This window comes from Micrasema longulum, unplaced genomic scaffold, assembly GCF_059751315.1.
Source record: "Micrasema longulum isolate JH-2025_06_02 unplaced genomic scaffold, ASM5975131v1 h1tg000432l, whole genome shotgun sequence".
Taxonomy (NCBI): Eukaryota; Metazoa; Arthropoda; class Insecta; order Trichoptera; family Brachycentridae; genus Micrasema; species Micrasema longulum.
The window spans coordinates 127,002-147,809 of record NW_028277632.1 but is presented as its reverse complement, the minus strand read 5'-3'; the positions used below and the strand labels follow the sequence as shown (position 1 = coordinate 147,809).

Genomic DNA, 20,808 nt, shown 5'->3' with positions numbered 1-20,808 from the left:
GCGGGTGATCAAATGATACTTGTTTTGGAGAGAACAGTAATTGTGAGTACAAAGGATGTAGAGGTTTTGACAATATTTGAACAATACCCACATAATTCGCAATCAGTGACAAATAAATCCTGGGAACTTATAGACTAGTTTAAATGTATTACACACTTCAAAGTGATGTAGGCAACACCGGGCACTGGAAATATAATGACTGCCCTAGAGCAAGTTGCATCTCAAAATGTTTAGCTTAAGGTTAAATAACTGAAATTAACCAATCACAACGTGGATAAAAAACATTTAAGACAAGGGAATAGGGAAGCAGGAAGAAGTATATAAGAAGAAACCACGGCTGTGTTTTCGTCCTAATCGGTAAAATCGTTTGTTTTATCTATTTTTTTCACTTTAACCATTTGAAAAAAAAACCTACTATTTTTTAACACAATATCTTTAAAACCTTTTGCGCAAGGTTTCGTATTTTTTTACTTTTGAAAAAGTCAAAAACATTATGTTTAAGGATCGTTTACTCGTACAATAAAATCAAACACAGTTACTTACATAATACATGAATTATACAAGTAACTGTTTATTTTAACATTAAAACATAGTGTTTCACTTATGCGCCTTTTTTAAACTCCAGTTATGTATATGTGTATATTTTCTTGTGGGAGGAATAGTAAACGGTGATTGCGGGGTGGTCCGCTGTCATTTGGGTATATTTATAAATATTTAAGCAAGTGACCGTAGATCGCCTTGCTGTCGCTTCCTGCTGTGTGACTGCGGGTGCGATACCCTACCGATATCACACCATACATATACAACCTGCACCCATTTTGGCACAGGTTTATCTACATATATATAGATGCAAAAACTTACTGTTATTTGGAAATATATATAGCACATTGTACTCTATTAATAGGGATTATGTAACAAAAAAAAATATACACATTGAATTAATATTAATTTTGATATATAAATGTGTTTTTTTCTTTAAATGCCGAAAAAAGATTATTATTATTATTATTTATACAAATGAATAGAAAAAAAAAATTAATTTTTTTAAGGTGTTTCAATTAAGTATAAAACATTTCCTCAGACGATACATCAAAATAAACACAACAATTTACTTTTAAAATTAATGTAATATGCTTAAAATAATATAATAACATGTATAATTTTACTTACTTGCAAATTTAGTTGGTGTTGAATTAGTTAAGTAGTCAGCGCGTTTGCCTACTACGAAATAGGTCTCGGGTTCAATTCCTGACATGGATGATATAAAATATTTATTTTGAAGTGTTTTCACACTAGTATATTTTATAGTCCCGGGACTGGTACCTGAAGCATAAGACTGATTATTTTATCTTCATGAAACAGAATTGATCAACATACCCTGCAATTGGTTACCAATACAGTGCCCTATGCACCATAAGGTGCCGAAAGAAAATGATAATTATGATGATTATTTAAAATCGAGTCATTGGGAAACATGAAAGCGTTAACTTTTAAACTAGAGTTAAAGTTATAACCTTTTCAATTGGGAATACGACACTCATCTACCTCATTTAAACATGAAAACCTTATTTAGGTACTTTAGAAAGTTTAAACTAATAACCAGTTTGTTTAAAAACAACTCTCGGGCTGGGGTGTGCACTCAGTAAGGTCTAAAATTGACATTCTGAGATAAAGCAAAAACAAAGTTTAAAAATTTCCCCACATTCATCATACTATAATTATGTTTGTTCAAGTTATTGACTTTTAATTTCACGTCCAACATGCTGACTTCATAATATATTTCATTACGTTTTTAACGATAGCAAAAAAGTGCTGGACTATCTGGATTGGCACAAAATTTAACTAACTTCATGGACTTAACTTAACTGAAGTATCGATTTATTATTTTCATTTTATAAATAAAAAATATAGTTTTCCCCGATACTGTGCGAAATACAACTGCACGTAGGACTGATTATGCCTAAGAGATTCATCTATCGATATTTTATTTATATCTTTGCCTTAATATTATTTTAATGCGTAGCTAAATAATTTTTGAATAATACTAATAAAATGAATAATAAAACTTATAAAATAAATAAAAATTTTAAATTGAATAATCCCTAATAAAATACAACTAAATGCGGGATTGAGAACACTCAGACATCGGAAAATATTTAAACTGCCTTTGTTTTCAAATAATGCTACATACCACACACCTATGGCCCGCATGTGTCGAGAATATAATATATACTGCCGAAACAAAAAAATTGTCATTTTTAATGATACTCTCTCAGCTTTTGCGAATAATCTCTTAGGAAATGTTCTTATTTTATTAATCCCGTTCCCTTCCCGCACCTAATGGTGCATGGAGCACTGCATTGATACACCAATCGCAGCTTATCTGCATCATTTTTGTTACGTTAAGGTAAGATAATCATTCTCACGTTTCAGGCGCCAGTCCAAGGACTCTGAAATATTCTAGTGTAAAAACACCTTTTTTAATAAATATTTTATGTCAACCATGTCGGAATTCGAACCTGAGACCTTTTGTATGGTAGGCAAACGCACTGACCACAACACAACGAGGCCGATCGGTATCGTTCATATGCTTTTATGTTATTCTTTGTATTTTTACTCTATATGCTGGAGTGATGGCTATAATTGTTGGTTTATTTTCAATAAGAGTTGTTTTTCTGTAAAACGCTATCTTAATTATTAGTTTTGCGTATTTAACTTCGTTTAAGATTTCCAATTTAAAACTTTCTGATTGCGTTTTCACCATAATAAGTTGATAAAGTCATTTTTATAACACAAAACGATAAACTTATGTTATATTTTATATAGATGTACATAAATGAATTAAAAACATAAATACGTAGTGTTTAAACTGTCTGAACATTTTGTTAACTATCTTTGTTTATTAAGTTAGTCTTTATTGTTTATTCTCATAAGTAAAACAGTTTATTTTTTAAAAGTGTATTGTTAAGTGTACTCGGCACGGGCAACCCCAGTGAGGTCACATATTTTTATTGTTAATTATTGTTTGTAAGAGAAAAAATATGAATACATAAATAGATAAAGAAATAAAATCGATAAATTATTTTTTAAATCAAAAATCTTGAAACATTTAAGTTTGTAAGTGAAAATTCTTGATAGAAGTTCATTTGAATTTATTGTACAAAGAAAAGACGAGTGATACTTTAATCCACAAATTGGGAATTTATATTTAAAAAGTTTATTTATATCATTTAAACATTGAATTTAAATAAATAACCACTTACTTAAAACTGTTGCCTGAAGTTTAAATCAAAGTTTCACTAACTTTCATTTAAGAACCAAATAAAGAAACAAGTATATGTACAATGTGGTGCTGGTGCTTTTGAAAATTGATTAAAATTCAAATTACAAATTTACACTAATTATGTGAAGAGATTTAATTGTGTAATAATATTTTTTTTATTAACGGGAGTTCAATGAACGAAATTCATTTTGAGGAAAATGTCTCAATAAATAAATATAACATATTGCTAATAATAATAATTTTATTAAATTCCTAGTTTGCTTTAAAAATACAGCGGTGATTTTCAACCTGTAGGTCGCGACCCCCTGGAGGGTTCAACAATGCTTTGTATATTTGATTAAAATTCAAATTACAAATGTAAACTAATTATGTGAAGGAATTTTTTGTTTAATCTCTTTTAATATTAACGGGAGTTCAATGAACGAAATTCGTATTTAGGAAAATGTCTCACAAAAATTAATATCTTGCATTGCTAATAACAATAATTTTATTAAATCTCTAGTTTGCTTTAACCATAAAGCAGTGATTTTCAACCTGTAGGTTACGACCCTCTGCGGGGTTCAACAATGCTTTGTGTATGTCCAAATGTATGTAGACATGCTAGATTTCTTAATCCAAATTTATTACCACAGCAAGAGAAAACATTTTTCAGATCGGAATTTGGAATTCTAGGTATTTAAATGACTTATGACCTATCATTGGTTGGTTTTAATGGCCACTTTACGTGTACTGTGTAATAACATTCGCTGTAATTCAAATGGTTTCAGCTGTTTTACTTCACACAAGTCAGCAGATGAAAGTGTTGAGGAAATGTGGATATTTAAACACAGGCGGAATAGTGAGTATTACACCGGATGTAATGTGGCCAGTTATACCAGCCAATGACAGGTCATCGGCCCTGTGAACGTCAAGACTTTCATATTCCCTTCTCAAAAAAATTTTCCCTCTCTATTGCAACAAGTTCATAATTATTTTAAAATTTTATTTATTTACAGACATTGTCCATTTATACAATTATAGGGATAAATATATAACAATATCAGAACACGTAATAACATTAAAAAAGAAGAATAAAAGCATTGACAAACAAAACATAAACATAATTTAAAAATTAAGAGACATGTTTGTTTTAAAATATATAAGAGATGTTATTCAAGCGTACAATGAGTAACTTCAGGACTACGGGAAATTGGATAAAATAATTGTTTTCTTTGGTGCGGTAAAGCGTACGGCAATTTTTTTCGAAAATGTACGAATTAGTTATAAATATTTTTTTATAAAAACGAACTACTTTGAACGATGTCACTGGTTTATATGAATCAACCAATGATTAGAGAGCTATGGAAGATTTCCGGTTTGTTTGCCGTGAATATACCAATGGGCAGAACGGATCGAAAATAAGCGGAAGAGAGCCTCTGACGCACACGCGGAGTTATTAAAGAAATACAAAACTTTAAAAACTCGTAGCGCTGATTATACGATATATCAAAATTGAAAAAAGAGGGTTGACTTAGTTCAATGGTCTAATTGCAAATAAAAAAACTACTTCACGTTCTCATTGAACAGTTAATTTTGAAATCGACCGTACGTATATAATTAATGATTTTACGGGGGAAAAAAAGCATACTCTATTAAGTAAGTTTAAAAACCCTAAAAACAATATTGTTAAATTATTTTTTTCATTTAAATTTTATTAACAAATGCTCTTTTTAGAACTCTTGCACATTTAACTCAATTTCTTTAAAAATGGTCTTTATTGAACGAAAACGAAAAGCGATGATGTATTGAGCAAAGCCAACATTTTTTAATCCGTCATATTATTCGTCGAGATTAATACATTTTACTTAGTAAATTCTCCATAAAAATATCAATAAACATAAAGCCTCTTTGCAAGAACAACATGGTATCTCGAAAAACGCAATTTTACAGGAAGTACACTTTTAGACTTTTAAACATTTACAACATTAAAAAAAATAAATCCGATCACTTGTTTATTTTTACCATGGATTTTAATTAAGCAAAAAAATATTCGTGTAGATTTTTTACTTGTCTTTCTATAAAATTGCATTTTTCGAGATAACACGTTGTTTTTGCAAACAAGCGATATGTATCATACCTATCAAAAATATTTGTATATTTTCCAAAATTCATTTTTTTATCCACCATTTTTTACTTGCCTTTTTTAAAACTCAAAGTTGTGTGAATACTTAAGATTCATTGAACATGGAAAAGTGGTATGAATAGAAAACATAGTTAAATAAATAAAGTTATAATAAAACTTTACATTATGCTCAAACTTGACAAGGTAACTTTTTTATTCGTAATAGTTCTTAAATAAAATCTTACGTCAAATTTTGTTGAGACTTCTCACATTCTACTTTTTATATATTACACTATGCCAAGGCGTTTCTTTATATTAGGTTTATAAGTAAGGCCCATTGCCTTAATATTTACTTATTGCTTATGAACATTATTTTGTCTAAAGAACAAAGTTTTTCAACTTGCTTTATTTTGATAGATAATGTCCAATCCTCTAGAAATCTCTTTAATTAATAACTGTGATTTAACGATTGTAAACATCTAAGGTAAAAAAAAAACTTTCACGTTAATACTATCGTTTTAAACGTTTCGTAAATTTTGTAATAAAAAATATTGATAACTTAATGATTAAGCAAATATTAGGTAAATCAATGGTAAAATGTTTATATTAAATTCATAATTCATAATTTCATAAATCACAAGATTTTAATATTTTTCTCTCAAATTTGAAGGGAATAGGATATTAAAGAAAGATGTAATTTTTTATGTGATTTAAACTAATAGTGGCATTTGACGGTAGTTCAAATGATCTATCGACATTTCAGTTTAAGAAAATTTGACATAAAAGCTGTCTTTTCCAAGATAACTGAAGGCTGAAAAAAAAAAACGTTTTCAGGGGATAAAGGATCTCAGTTAAATAAAGGAAATAAAGCGATACTTTAATATAAATGAAAACCGTTTTAGATAATAATAAAACAGTGAAATCAGGTTCGTTTATATTTATAAATAACTATATTTTAAATGTTCAAGAGGTTCAAAAGCTTAAAGGTTAAACCACATTACGGCGGCGAGACACTTAAGCGGCGCGGCGCTTCACTTCACTAAAAAGGTCGTATTATCACACTACGGTGGCGCGGCGCTTTGCGGCAATACGAAATATTATTTGCACTGTTTTGTATGAAACCAATTGTACTAGAGCGGCGCGACACTGCGCAGCGCGGTGCGGGGTGTTGTTTTTAACCACTAACTTTTTATTTAAAAAAAATTCCACCTACCGGTTTCAAAGCAAACAAGCTTTTTCGTCAAGGCTTTACGTATATAATGAATAAATTCCCATTTTATTCTTATCATTTTTACTAAATACTACACGTGGACCCAATACGTCAAGTTTTCTTTTTTTTTTTACGAGAGTGGTAATTTGAAATCAATATTTTCGAAGCTAGACAGGCAATTGCCCATAAATTAACGTTTCACTAGATGATACCAATTTAAAAATAAAACTTGATACAAGAAAACAAATTGCCTCTAAAAATGGATATAATAAGAACTTAATTGATAAAATATTAAATCAAAAACAGATACGCAAACTTATAAATAAATATTTATTTCATAATATGTAATAGTAAGTAAACTTAAATTACCTTGTAAATAAATAAACTTGACTTTCAAATACAAAATCAAATAAATAAATAAAGGGTTCTGGTCCTATTTCAGACACATAACTGTATTTTTCATTCTCCCGGACACAGGCAAAACCAACCTTAAAATAGATTCCGAGAGATTTCATACTTACCTACTTCAGGATGTCGGAAGAAAAGTAAGTAAAAGTCGCGCCGCTCTAGTACAACTGGTTTCATACAAAACAGTGCAAATAATATTTCGTGTTGAAGCGAAGCGCCGCGTAGTGCCGCACCGCGCCGTCGTAGTGCGGTTCGACTTTTACTCTGCCTTCCCGGTGATGTGTTGCTAGTACACATTGCATCGAATAACTTTAATGTCCCCATTAATTTAATAAATTATGGGTTAAGACTTTTGGTATTCTTCCGTTATACATTTACGTATCTGTTCCAATATTTTTTATTAAGTAATTCATGTTTATTGGGAACGGAAAAGACATTTTATCAAAAATGGAAGAAAAATCGGTAATTCGGGCAGTATAAAGTTCACTCATGTGTCCCATGTTACGTACGTAATAAAATAGTAATTCTCATATGTCATTGTGTCACACACTCTTTATGTCTCACTCTAGATAATATAGGTACTAATCGGGAGCGAGAGAAACAATATCACGCAACACACGCGTGAGCAGCAAACTTTCTAGTATTTATCCCAGACGCCCGTCAGCAGCTTCTTAACTATCGTCACGGGTGGTTGTTACGCCCGCGTTGCAAGCACGAGCTAATGGTTGTTTTCATATTTTCAGAAATTAGATGAAAAGTATTATCACTATTGACTTCAACATTAAATCATTAGTCCGCCATTCAACCATGTTTACCTTTGTTTCATTTTGTATTTATCACATTTTATATTATGGTCAAAAAATTTATTATTATCATTTTAATTTAATAATTCATGAAATTTACCCTGCAGTTTACATTTTTCCAATTAAAAAACTCTCGTTTTTTGCATGCGTAACTACTACACAGCACCGAGACGCGCATATGTTTTTGGGACAGTTAGGCTAGGTTAAAAACTTTCAATCTTAAAATACCCGTTTTTAAAATTGATATTTTAAATCCTGTACTCTTTATTTACAATTTTTTTCAAATTTATTTATGAATCTGTAATTTAATTTAATTTTAATTTTTAATTTAAAAGGTTTATTCAATAAAACATATTTTCATCGGATTTAAGGCTCAGTTTTAATTAACCAGTCTGACAATGTCGCCATAGCGATGAAACCGGCCATTGGTCAATCCAAACTAATGGAATAAAATAGTGTTAATTTCCTTGTTTGTGCCCAGTGGTGCACAGGGCGTAACATTTAAATGCTTATTATTTATTTAAAGAAAAAACAGAAAATTTATTGACAGTTCTCAGAATATTTGTAACGTCAGCCAATGAAAGTTTTTCACAAGTATACAACACTTTTTGTAAACATACTAATGAACAAAAAAAATATATGAAAGAGTCACCAAACAGTAATTGCGTTTCCGAGATACTTATTTTATTAGATTTGTTTTAATAATCCATTAAAAAAATACTATAAGCTAAGAATTGAATATACCAAATTGATAAATAAATGAACGAGTTTTAGCGAAGTTTTTAGGTGGTGCAGAATTGTGAAAAAGTCAGACTTGTCTGGTGGATCTGGTAAGGCAGTTAAGATGTATGTTTTCCAAAAGATAGATACTTTCAATAATATTATTCAAGATCTTGAATAGGAAGCACGTGTCAGAAATGGTTTTTCATTTAGTGAGAGAAATCACACTATTGAAAGGGGAAAAGTCGTTGTACGAATCGAATGTCACACAAACTTTACGATAGAGAACTTTCAATTATTTATTTTGGATTCAATTTAATTGATTTATGAAGGTTTGATATTGGGAATCCCAGATGACATAAAAAAAACATTTTTTTTGCTTTCATTCAAATTCAAATAGAGAATCAGATATTTGTAATTGTCATATTATAGAGGTTGTAAACTATCATTCATATTAAGGATTGATTGATTCTAAATTTAGCTGGGGTGTTCATATTGATGGATTTTGTGACAAATTAAGGTATTGGCTTAAGCTAGGGTTTCCTAGGACAGCGGTGGCCGTATTTTAACGGCCGTAGTGAACGGTGATGCGGTGGATAACCGTCGTAACGGTGACTAGAGAGTGGTTTCCTAAGAAAACAGTGTTATTAACACACTTTAACACCGTTTCCCTAGAAAACCACTCTCTAGTCGACGTTGCGACGGCTATCCACCGCATCACCGTTCACTACGGCCGTTAAGATACGGGCACCGCTGTCCTAGGAAACCCTAGCTTTAAGGTGATTAATGTAATCAGAAGCATACCACATTTCAAAATGTTAAGATACATATATACCTCGCTCATTGAATCGATTATATCTTACGGAGTGCGTGTCTGGGGTCTCACCTTCCGGTCTCATCTGGGTAAAATTTATGATATTCAGGTGAAACTGTTAAGGGAGATTGTACCAGATAGCATATCGGTGAGGCAAAACATATGAGTGAAGGTGTTTATTTTAAATTCTGTAATGTCCCATCGGTAAAACAACTTAGTGACTACTAATTGGCTGTAGATTATTTTGTTGATCCGGAATATAAAAAAAAGTGTTTTTCACACTCACAACACTATATTAAAAACAAAAGGTTCCCTGATTGTTCCCCGAATCACAGATTTATTTGGAATAGCAATCATTAAATTGCGTTATTCCAAAGTTGTTCAATGATCTCCCCCACACCATGATTAGCATGAAAGATCTTCAAATAAAAAAAAGAACTGAAGAAATATCTTCTGACTACTTTATAGTGCCGGTTAATTATTGTGTGGCTGTGATGTCATTCGTATTTTTAAAAATAATGAACTCGTATTTTTGTAATCTTCAAATGGACATTTTCACACCGGATTTAAAAAATAAATTTTGAATAACTATGCTGAATGTTAATCCAAGAATTATTTAACCTTGTTCCGCAAAGAATAAATGTCCGGTAATTCAGCAACACATCATCTGTATAATAAGAGAGAGCACGAAGATAGACCTCAAACCAAAGAAGACAAAGACGCTGTTATATGGTGGTTGTTGTGTAAAACAGATTCAGTCTTCAGTCGGTTGATGACAGTGATAGGAGACGCACGCGCGTTGTATGAGCTGCGTATTTATAATTTTTAATTTATTTTGCTATAACAAGGCTTAATTGTATGTGTATTTGCATAAATTATGGAAAAACAATTATTAAACCGTGTGTCTTCATGTTTTTTTTTCTTAAACATCTCAACTGTCCCACCGAAATGTCTATAGACTTAGTGGGTAACAAATTGTTATTTTAAATTATTAAATAAACGCTGCTCTGCAGCACTGAAACTGAAATTCAATATAGCTTCAAACGTAGGCATTATATAAAATTTAAGAGAAGTTGTAGTTTTAAGTGACTTTATGTTGCGTATAATGTCATAAGTTTTCTGTAAGCTTTGCTAGCCTATACCTGAATGTGACATGAAAATGACAGTTTTTTGTTCACAATTACAATGAGATATTGCAGTGTGGAACCACCTTTAAAACTAAAAATTTACTGAAATACACTGCTATTGATGCTCCAATATTTGGATCATTTTTGATACATGAAAGGTAAAGTAATTAGTTTTACGCATGTGCCAGTCCAGGAACAATGAAATATTATAGTGGAAAACCACATATTAAACCAAAATTCCTAGTCCATCCTGCCAGAAATTGAACTTTAAGCTTAATGGGTGAACGCATAAATCACTACAGTATTAGACAGACTATTCTAGAGAATTTTCATCAAGTTGAAAGCACTCATCTAGGGTTCTGGTTCTATTTCACACAGAACTGTATTTTTCATCCGCCCGGATATGGAGTAAATTGTCAACCAGCATTTATCAAAAAACATGTTTGATAAATTATATTGAACTTCCAACATGAAAAAAAACTAGACGTCCTCGCCCCTTACAGCATTTTAAATTTCCGCCGATGATATTTTCCTAAACGTGCTTTAAATTAAGGGTAGGGACTTTAAAGACATTACTTACGTTTCCTCTTGACATAAAGTTTGCGTCCATAAACGGGGTACCTAAACTTCGTAACAGGTATTTTTCATCCTAACCCTTCCGAAACTCAGGGGCTCCGATTACAAGGAGAAGTTAACAGAGTTATCTTCAATTGTCTATAAAGTAAAATTGAATTTTCCATACAAAAAAAAAGCATATCTATAAAACATATTTGCAAACATGTTTAATTATACGTTTCCATTAATGATAATTAAATTTTTCATACAAATATACACATTTTAGTATTCTAAATTCGAGTTTACTCCACAGGCAATAATAATTATTGAAGATAACTCTGTTAACTTCCCACTGTAATTGGGGCCCAGGGGGGCAATTATAATCCGAAGATACGGAAGTCATTCCTTCACCAAGACGGCATAGTTGAAGATAAATTCTCCGTAGCGATTACGAAGATACACTACCTACCCTTGAAAGAGAAAAAAAACTCTTCATAACTTTACTGTGGGTATTTGTTACTTTAACTTTAAATATGATACCCGTTACCTTTGGAAATTTACTTTGGGCATGAGACATCATCAGAGGTGGAATTTTATCATTGTTGGCGTGTCCAGGGAATTCTTCTATATGCATACTGTAAATGACGAGTTCTGCACTACTAAATCGACAACCTTTAGGATGATAACAGAAGTAAATTTATAACATTTTAGAACTCATACATTCTGGGAAGAATAAGCATAACATTAAACAGACATTTGTGAGAGGTTATTTGAAAACACGCTTAACACGACAGGATAATTTAAAATGTTTTTTCACTGGTAAATGGATCAGGATTTTTCCGGTAACTTTATATTATAAATAAACATTACTTGAACGAATTTCCTACAAAAGTCGTTCTATAGTATAACAATAATAAACAGTTTTGCGGTTATTTTACAAAAATATTAAATATAACTGGGGGGTTCAAGGTAGGTTTTTTACCCAAAAACGTACCATAACTTCACAATAACATAACAGCTGTACAAACCTTGGACATAATAATACGTGATAAATAAAATTATCGACTTATCGACTCATCCCGACTATGCGAGGATATGGTACAATTAAACAGGATCTAACAATACGAACGAAGGAGTTGGCAATGTTCTTATCTGTTAGTGCGTTTCCGTGTGTAGTATCCTGAAGCTGGACGGGTCTGAAGTGGACAGCTTCAAGGAAGCAAGCGCGTGTCTCCGCGTGCGTGGTCGGTTCCAGCCGTAAGGGCGTAGGCTCCAAGGAAGACGCTGTCCAGTTCGGGTCAGGTAAACCTGAGTCGAGGACTGGGACAACCACAGGCCACGGTGAGCGGCAGGGGCCGGGAGAGTACGAAAGATGGGGCGGTGATCGAGCTGGACCAAAAGGACGGTACCACGCCGAGAGCGGGGGCCTTTTGGTGTATACCAACCAGTCACAAGTGCCTGTTTTAAAACAGCTAAAATATGATGTCCTGGAGTAACAACGCTTACTGTAAAATTCTACAGAGGGCCTCAAGCTCCTATGGAATTGTAGAGTAACATACCTGTCACGGTCCAATTCTCTAGTAACACAGTACCCGGGTGATTACGAGATCAAAACTTGTATTCAAAGCCGCGTTTCTTATGGTGTACACAAGAGACAACATAGCGATTTGGTTTTACTGGAAAGATATTCCGCGGTATGTTCATTGGTAACCAGGTTGCCCGCGGGAATGACGCGATCGCCACCAGCGAGGTACTAAATGCCTCCCCGCGCTTTGTTTCCCCGCGTATCATTTCCTCCCCTTGACCACACGCATATTTATGCAGGCATGCGTGATCACTGGCGTGCCTTTATACAAAATGTAGATCTTTCTGAAAGGAACGATTCCGTGTTCACTACTACATATAAATATAGTTAAACTCTCGTTTAAATTGTTAAAATTTTAATCCAACTATTTTTTATCACAAAAGCCTATTTTAAAAGGGGAAGAAGAATACTTTTATTTTAATACAGCATTGAACGCGGAGCAATGTTTCAGAGCCACTTATTAGTTAAATTCGATCAAATGACGTCTGAGATAATGTAATGAAAACACGTATCGACAAGTTGGTAGATCAAAAGTCGCCATACCGAGAAAGACATAGATAGTAGAAAAGTCAAGTATACCGTCTCGTTTCTGAATCTTCTCTACTCCGTAGAGAGTGTTTAATTTGGATTTTTTTTGCATGCGACTACACTTTTCTTTGTATATGAAAAAACTGATGATTTAATTGGTCTTAATAGAAAACCACGCTCAATGAATTGACAAAACTTATTAATGTTTTAAACCATTATAATCACTACACTACACGACAGCAGTTAAGCAACATATGGATTTATATTTATTACTGCACAGTGAGAAACATTTTTGAGAAAAAAATGTGAAAATCTCGCCATTTGTAGGGCTTATGACTTGTCATGGGTTGGCTTATAAAATAACTTTACATATTATATAACACGCACCATTTCGCCTATTATTATTTTGCTGACAAGGCGGTTTCACGGTTTAGCGAATTTTTTCTGCTTCTTTTATTTATTTATTTATGCTTTATTAAGTTAGTTCATAACATCTTAAGAACTAATATAAACTTTTACTTATATTACAATATTATTATCAAAATTTCTCAATAACATATTTTTTCAAATTAATTTGAAATATTTCATTTTTTCTATTTCCTTTATTTCTTCAGGTAACTCATTGTACAGCTTCAATCCCTTGTACAATGAGTTTTAAGATTCTGTTTTTTTCCTCATTGGTAACCTTATATTTTTTTTACCCCTTGTTTTATATGTTGACATTGTATTTGTATGTATCTATTCCAATGAATAAAAAAGTTTACCGCCAATCTCCGCGCTTGCCATCTAAACGCTGTCTCTTGATATAGTTCGATAAGCGAAAAGAGCTTGGCAACACATACCATTTTTAATTCCTGAATGCAGGACCAACTTACCGTTGATAACACCTGTAGATAGAATGATCGGTCTGTTTCACAGGCTTTCAAGAGAGGTGGATCTTTTCCATGCTAGGCTTACCGTTTTAAGACTCTTTCTCTAACTCTGTATAGTATGTGTATTTCTGATTTAGTTGTCTTTGTTTATTCTTGTTTTTATGGATTACATACCTTTAAATTTCCTGTTTTCCACTTTTGTTGCATTTCTGGCGATTGGTACATGTCCTGTAATGTAGGTTTATGTAAATTGGCATGTCGTGGTCTAACATGCTCTGACGTAGTTTTTTTTATCGTTTATTTATAAGCTTGTTTCTTAAAATATTTGTAAAATAAAACTCCTTCTCATTTATTTTTACATGCAAAAAAATATTTTACGAATGAAACATAGCTATATTTTAAACAGTATTGGCCCTAATAAAAAACCCTGGGGAGTATCCGTTTTAAGATTTTTGTTACTGTTTCTCTGTCAATATTTGCACACAATTATCTGCTAGTAAAATAATTTTCACAGAGATTAATTATTTGTCTTCTAACTCCAATAAATACGTAAATAAGTATCTAAACAATTAACAATGATCAATGATATTGCAACTCAAATACATTTTCTGTTTTATGTTACATATTATGAAAAAACATTGTTTCGATGAATGGCGTCGCATAAATAAGTATTAAATAAAGAGCTCCTTCATTCAATAATTATTTATCCAAAGAATACTTAATCAACGTAAATTTGCATCGTGGTTAATTAAATAGGTAAGTAGTTAATACTATCAACCGAAATTCCTTTGTTAATATTGAAATTAAGGTTTATTATATTTATTACTGAGAAGTCGAGCAATTTTCTGTGAAAAAAGACTCGAACAAGAAATTTTACCACAAAGCCAAATGTTTAAATGATATTCTATTAGTATTCCTAGAAAACTTAATTCCGTTATACTTTTTGGTTTAATATTTAATATTTATTCTCTTTTTTACACTTGTTCTGTTTACCTCCGCTCAATTTTTGAAATGTATGCATAGAAACTTAACACAAATAATTGAATCAAAATTAACATTTTCACAAGGACACGTAAATTAACTGAAATATTTTATATTCTAACCCTTAAATGCAAGTTCTTTTTTGTTAAATTATTTATTTATTTTATGGTGAAGTTTTAGGTGTTGTAGTTTTGGGGAAAAATATTTTAAAAGATCCTGATGTCGTAAACCGTATATATATTTTTAAATATCATCATACCCTTTCAGCACCGAATGGTGCATAGGTCAGTGTATTGAAACACGAATTGCTGGGTATTTTGACAGTTTTTGTTATATAAAGGTTAGATGAACGCTTCAGGTGCGAGTCCATAGGTTACAAAAGTTTCTAGTATAAAAACGCATTTTAAAATAAATATTTTATGTCGGGAATTGAACCAGATGTTTTGATTTAATATTTTTAGTACACACTGTTAAAATAAAAGTAAACTAAACCTTAAAATGGAAGCTTGTGTAGCTTTGAAACTTGTGACGCTCTATCGTAATAATTAAATCTATGTATATATGATTTATAAAATGAACACCGTTATCTATGAAGTACATACATAGGTAAACTTAGAATTCAATGGGCATTAATAGTTAAACAAATAAGTTAACACTGAAAAACAAGTAACATAACCGATTTCTGAAATGTATTTATCCCAGAAAACTTTAAATGAAATCACAACGTAAGGAGATTTTTTCTACATTTGTGTCAGCAAAGAAAAACCCAAAAAAACTTGTTAAAATTTTTGTCTTATTTACATTTTTTTCTGGTTATGACGTTAGAATCGCTAAATACTACATTTTTTTCAAAGTGAAGGACGTCTATATCCTTATCATTATGTATGTACACCATATCTTCAGACTCAGGAAGTCCACCATCTTGGCAATGTTGTAAAGTAACACTATACTGTACCCATACACATTTATACTTATGCAAACTTAAGGTGAAAGTTGTCAATTAATCGATGCTTTAAAAGGTATCCTCATCGGCTGTTCTCCCTGCCTCTCTTTCGATGCTTGGTAGTGATCCACCCTTCTTTTTAAGCTGTCAAGTGCTTACATTCGCAAAATACACGAAATATACGCTTTGAACCTTGTCTGGTATTCCGAATGCATTTACAGCGCGCTAAAACGCGTATTGAGTTTGTAAAAACGCGCTATAATTATGTTCTTAATACTAGCCCAGAACGTACAATTGCAAATTTCTGCCCTTGAACATTTTTCCTTAAAAAGTAATTTTTATTTATTTATTCATTTCCACATTTTATCAAAATACAATTTAACGTTCACTTTGCCCAGCTAACAAGGGTACATACCCCGTTTCAAGCTAGGCAATTACATTCTAGTAGATGAAAATAGTGAACAAATTAATAGATAGCACAGACAAATAAAATATAAACTTATTTGTATACACATTTTGATACTTATACATACACACAAACACATACATACACCCATGCGCATACACCTACAAACATTCATAAAAACATGGACATTTTATTTATGCGAAACTTCATGGTTGCCATCGATAAATATATTTTTTTAAACTTTTCCTTACTTTCATATTTTAATTTCGACATCCAGTAAGAATCTCCAATCCGTGGCATGCATTAACTTTTCTAACTCCCTACGACCAATGTCATGATAGAGCGAGGTCAACACCTTCCGCAACTTGACAACACTCCCATTTTTCCACGATTATAGCAAAAGGTTATGGACCTTTTTGCCTACGTAATAGTGTTGTCTCGATGCCAGAACAGTGTTGACCCCTTCACTTAGTATCAGATCCCCATTAGAGTATCTTGTTTTATGGTTGTGGTTGACGCTTGGGTAAATGTCTCTATTTATGTGTGTAACCACTACCGTTCTTAATATATACTGTTGAATAATATTCAGTACTCTGAATTCTTTGAAGAGCAAGTCACTTGGATAACGAAATGTTTATTTCGTTAATTAATTTATGTAGGAATTTACTTTTGATATCTGATGATGAAAATTGGTTGTTATAACAAACTTAATTAAGTTAAGGGTTTTATTTATAAACCTGATATAAAGTTACGCCCAGGCATAATTGTAGAATAAATATGGGAATACCATCCTAATTATAGTGGTAGAATAAAGATTGTATTTCCATCCTCATGTTACGACTATGGCTCAGTGTAACTTTATACCACGTTTATAAGTAAGATCCAATGTAAAGGAGAATCAAATATTAGTTTTTCTATAGTAAGCTCATCCCATTTACGCGATGAAATTCAAAAAGACAAACATACTAACTGACCATATTACACATTAGTATATAATGACCTTTGAGTCGAAATTTTAGTAAGCAATCCAATGATACGTTGTGGAGTGCGACGATTTTATTTTAACTTTGTTAGAACCATGAAGTTTCAATACTCAGTATTGATAGCCTAAAAAAATTGTTTATAGTATGGCCCTTTGGAGAAGATTTGACGAGATTGAGGCATATCAATTAACACAAAAAAGCGGTTGATGGAAGCTCTGGTATTCTCCGTTTTCCTATATGGGGCTGAAACGTGGACAATGCGTGCCTGTGAGAGGAAGAGAATCGATGCATTCGAGATATGGTGTTGGAGAAAGCTGCTGCGTGTACCTTGGACAGCCAGAAAGGCGAATGCATCGATACTGGAAGAGCTCTATTTTACAACTCGTTTATCAGTGGTGTGTTTTAAAAGGATACTGTCTTTTTTTGGACATATTGCTAGACGTGAGCCAGACAATCTAGAAAAAGCAATAACGTCTGGCCGAGTTGAAGGTAGGAGAAGCCGGGGTAGAATCCCACATAGGTGGACTGACCAAATAAAGGTGGCTCCGGGGCTAAAATTTGATGAGTCGATTCGTCGGGCTGAGGACAGACTGGAGTGGAACAGACTAATCAGAAGTGTTCATGATGATCACGATCCTCAGCATTCAGGGACCGACTTGGAAGAAAAAGATGTCCCTTAATTAATTTATCACTGATTTACTCAATAAATAAACACCGATAACATTCTGACAGATGCAAGATAGTAGCAAACACAAAAGCAAATTGCCAAACGACATAAAAAAAGCATTCGTTTAAAATGAGCTGCTTCGGTACGGAAAAGATACAAAAATAAGTGTGTATATGGAAGAGTTCAATGAAATCGTGTGGCGTAGAAAATATCGTTTTATTAAAGCGAAAACAAGGAAATGCATGTTATGAAAATATACAAAGGTTAGGCTACCCTTCGTCGGGTCCGTATAAGTTTAAAATTTCACCGAAAAAAATACACATTTAGTCACGGGACTCTTATGTTGAGGGACTTTTTTTCAAACTTTGTAGACATCGATGTTTTTTGTTGATATTTTTTGATAAAACTCCATAGTTAATGATTATGAAAAAAATATACATAAAATGATCAAAGAAACTTCTTGGTTTAGTTTGACTATTTTATTATTTTGACCAACGCGCGCTTTCGCCTAAGTAGGCATCTCCAAGACTGGTGAATTGTTTACAACGTTTACAGCTTTTATACTATTCTTAACATATTTTGGAGATAAGATCAAATAAGTAATTTATCAGGGGACAGAAAACATAAATATTTACAACTAGTTTGCTTACCAGTTCATTTTTGGGAGTTTTTGGACCAAAATTGGGACTAAGCATTTATTATTTAAAAGGTGGGAAAAAAACACATGGCTTAATACAACAGAGTTGAGAAATACATATCTTAACAGATAAAGTTAGCACAATACTTGAAGTTGAATTCAATTAATTTTTAATTAACTTAATGTATTAATAATTCACCAGAAATTGGAATTATCAAACTCTTTTTTGGCAGGGAAGTTTACATACCTGTAGATGAATAACAAATTTTTTTAATAAAATAATTCATTTTTATAATTAATTTTATGTTAATTATTATGTTTTAGTTGTAAATAATTAAATCAAACGGAGCGTAGTTAAATAAGAAATTAATTGTTTAAGTAAAGGAAAGTTGGATAATTCCAATTGCTGGTTAATTATTACTTCATTAAATTCAAAAGAAATTAATATAATTAAACTCAAAGTATTGCGTTAACTTTGACTGTTAAGATGTGTATTTCCTACTCTGGTGTATTTTGCCATATGTTCTTTTCCCACCTATAAATAATAAAACCTTAATCCCGATTTCGGTCCAAAAACTCCCAAAATTGAACGGTTTAGCAAACTAGTTGTAAATATTTATGTTTTCTTTTTCCTGTTAAAATACTTATTTGATCTTATCTCCAAAATATGTTGAGAATAGTATAAAATCTGTAAACGTTGTAAACAATTCACCAGTCTTGAAGATGCCTACTTAGGCGAAAGCGCTCGTTAGTCAAAATAATAAAAAATGTAAACGTAACCAGAAGTTTCATTGATAACTTTTTTTATATATTTTTTATATCATAATTATTTGTAGACATTGTTAAAACACTTTTATACCTCAAAACTTTAGTTCTAAGTTTGGAATCAATAATCTTGTAGGCAGGTTGGTCCACGCTGAAATTTTTATGCTGTCCCGTACTTTTTAATTTCAATATAAATTTTACGAGACACGTTGCCTTTGATATACCAATGCACTGCTTTGTGCAGTATTAGTTACGAAAAATAGAAAGATACCAATATATATTTGAGTATGGACAATTGTATATTTATATCTCTCTTTCTTTTTCACATCCTCTCCTTAGTGGAGCATGTGGATATCACTAGTTGCCTTCAGGAGACTCTAATGCCCTATTCACCCTATTAACCTCCTCCCACGTCAATCCAGTTTTTCTTAGTTCCACCGAATAAAGTTGAAAAATCGTCATCGACGGTCTTCCAGGACGGCGCGAGCTCGCAGGTTTAAAGAACAAGTAACTTGGGTTTAGGTTGTTCTGAGGCATACGTAGCATATGTCCAAGCCAGATCCACCACCGAATACAAATAAAACGCTCATTATAGGAGGCTACTGCGTCCGCTCTCTGACTACAATGTTAGTTATAAAAATCGAACTAACTTATGCCTAATATTATCCTCCAGCACTTACTCTAAAAACTCAGAAGTTTAGTATTCTGAGCTTTGGTAGGGTACCAAGATTCGCACCCATTTAGAAGTATATAAGATTTGAATAATCGGTATTTTATTTTGACCGAGTATAAAATAAAATTCCAAACAACACGCATCATGTCAAAAGTTGCTCCAACAATTTCTAGGGGGGTTGCGAGATCTTTTTGCATGCTTCCATCCTCAGTTATGTGAGCTTCCAAATATTTAAAGCTGTCAACTTTCTCGATCTGCTGTCCATTATTATAGAGAGGCTGATTAGGGTCAGGACAGAATTTGTTGCACATAATCTGAGTCTTTTTGGTATCAATCTTAAGACCCAGACGAGAAGAGTTTTTTTGCAGGTTGTCAATAATATTCTGAAAATCAACAACAGATTTTTCAAAAAGAACCACATCGTCTGCATACTCCAAGTCACACAACTTTTGGAGGAAGTTCACTTATTTTCCTCAATCAGGTGGTATTAATTTGCATAAAACAATATCCATCAACATGATGAATAAGAACGGTGCAAGGTGCAAGGGCGCAGCCTTGCCTCACTATAATGTCTAAAAAAAAAAGAAATTAATATTTACGCAACGATTTGGGTACATTTTTACAATCTTAATAAATAAAATTTAAATAAATGAATTTTTACGCTCTGTTTAAAACAAAAATTACCCAAAAAATATAAGTTTACAATAAGTATTACAACTAAATACATTTTTATATAAATTCAATACA

At 32.1% G+C, this 20,808-nt stretch overlaps 1 protein-coding gene across 1 annotated transcript in view; it reads left to right on the top strand.

The window, feature by feature from the left end:
* The window catches only part of LOC148281610 (neuropeptide CCHamide-1 receptor-like), a 120,057-nt gene that overhangs the window by 31,152 nt on the left and 68,097 nt on the right, over window positions 1-20,808 (top strand). The gene's annotated exons all lie outside the window — the stretch shown is intronic.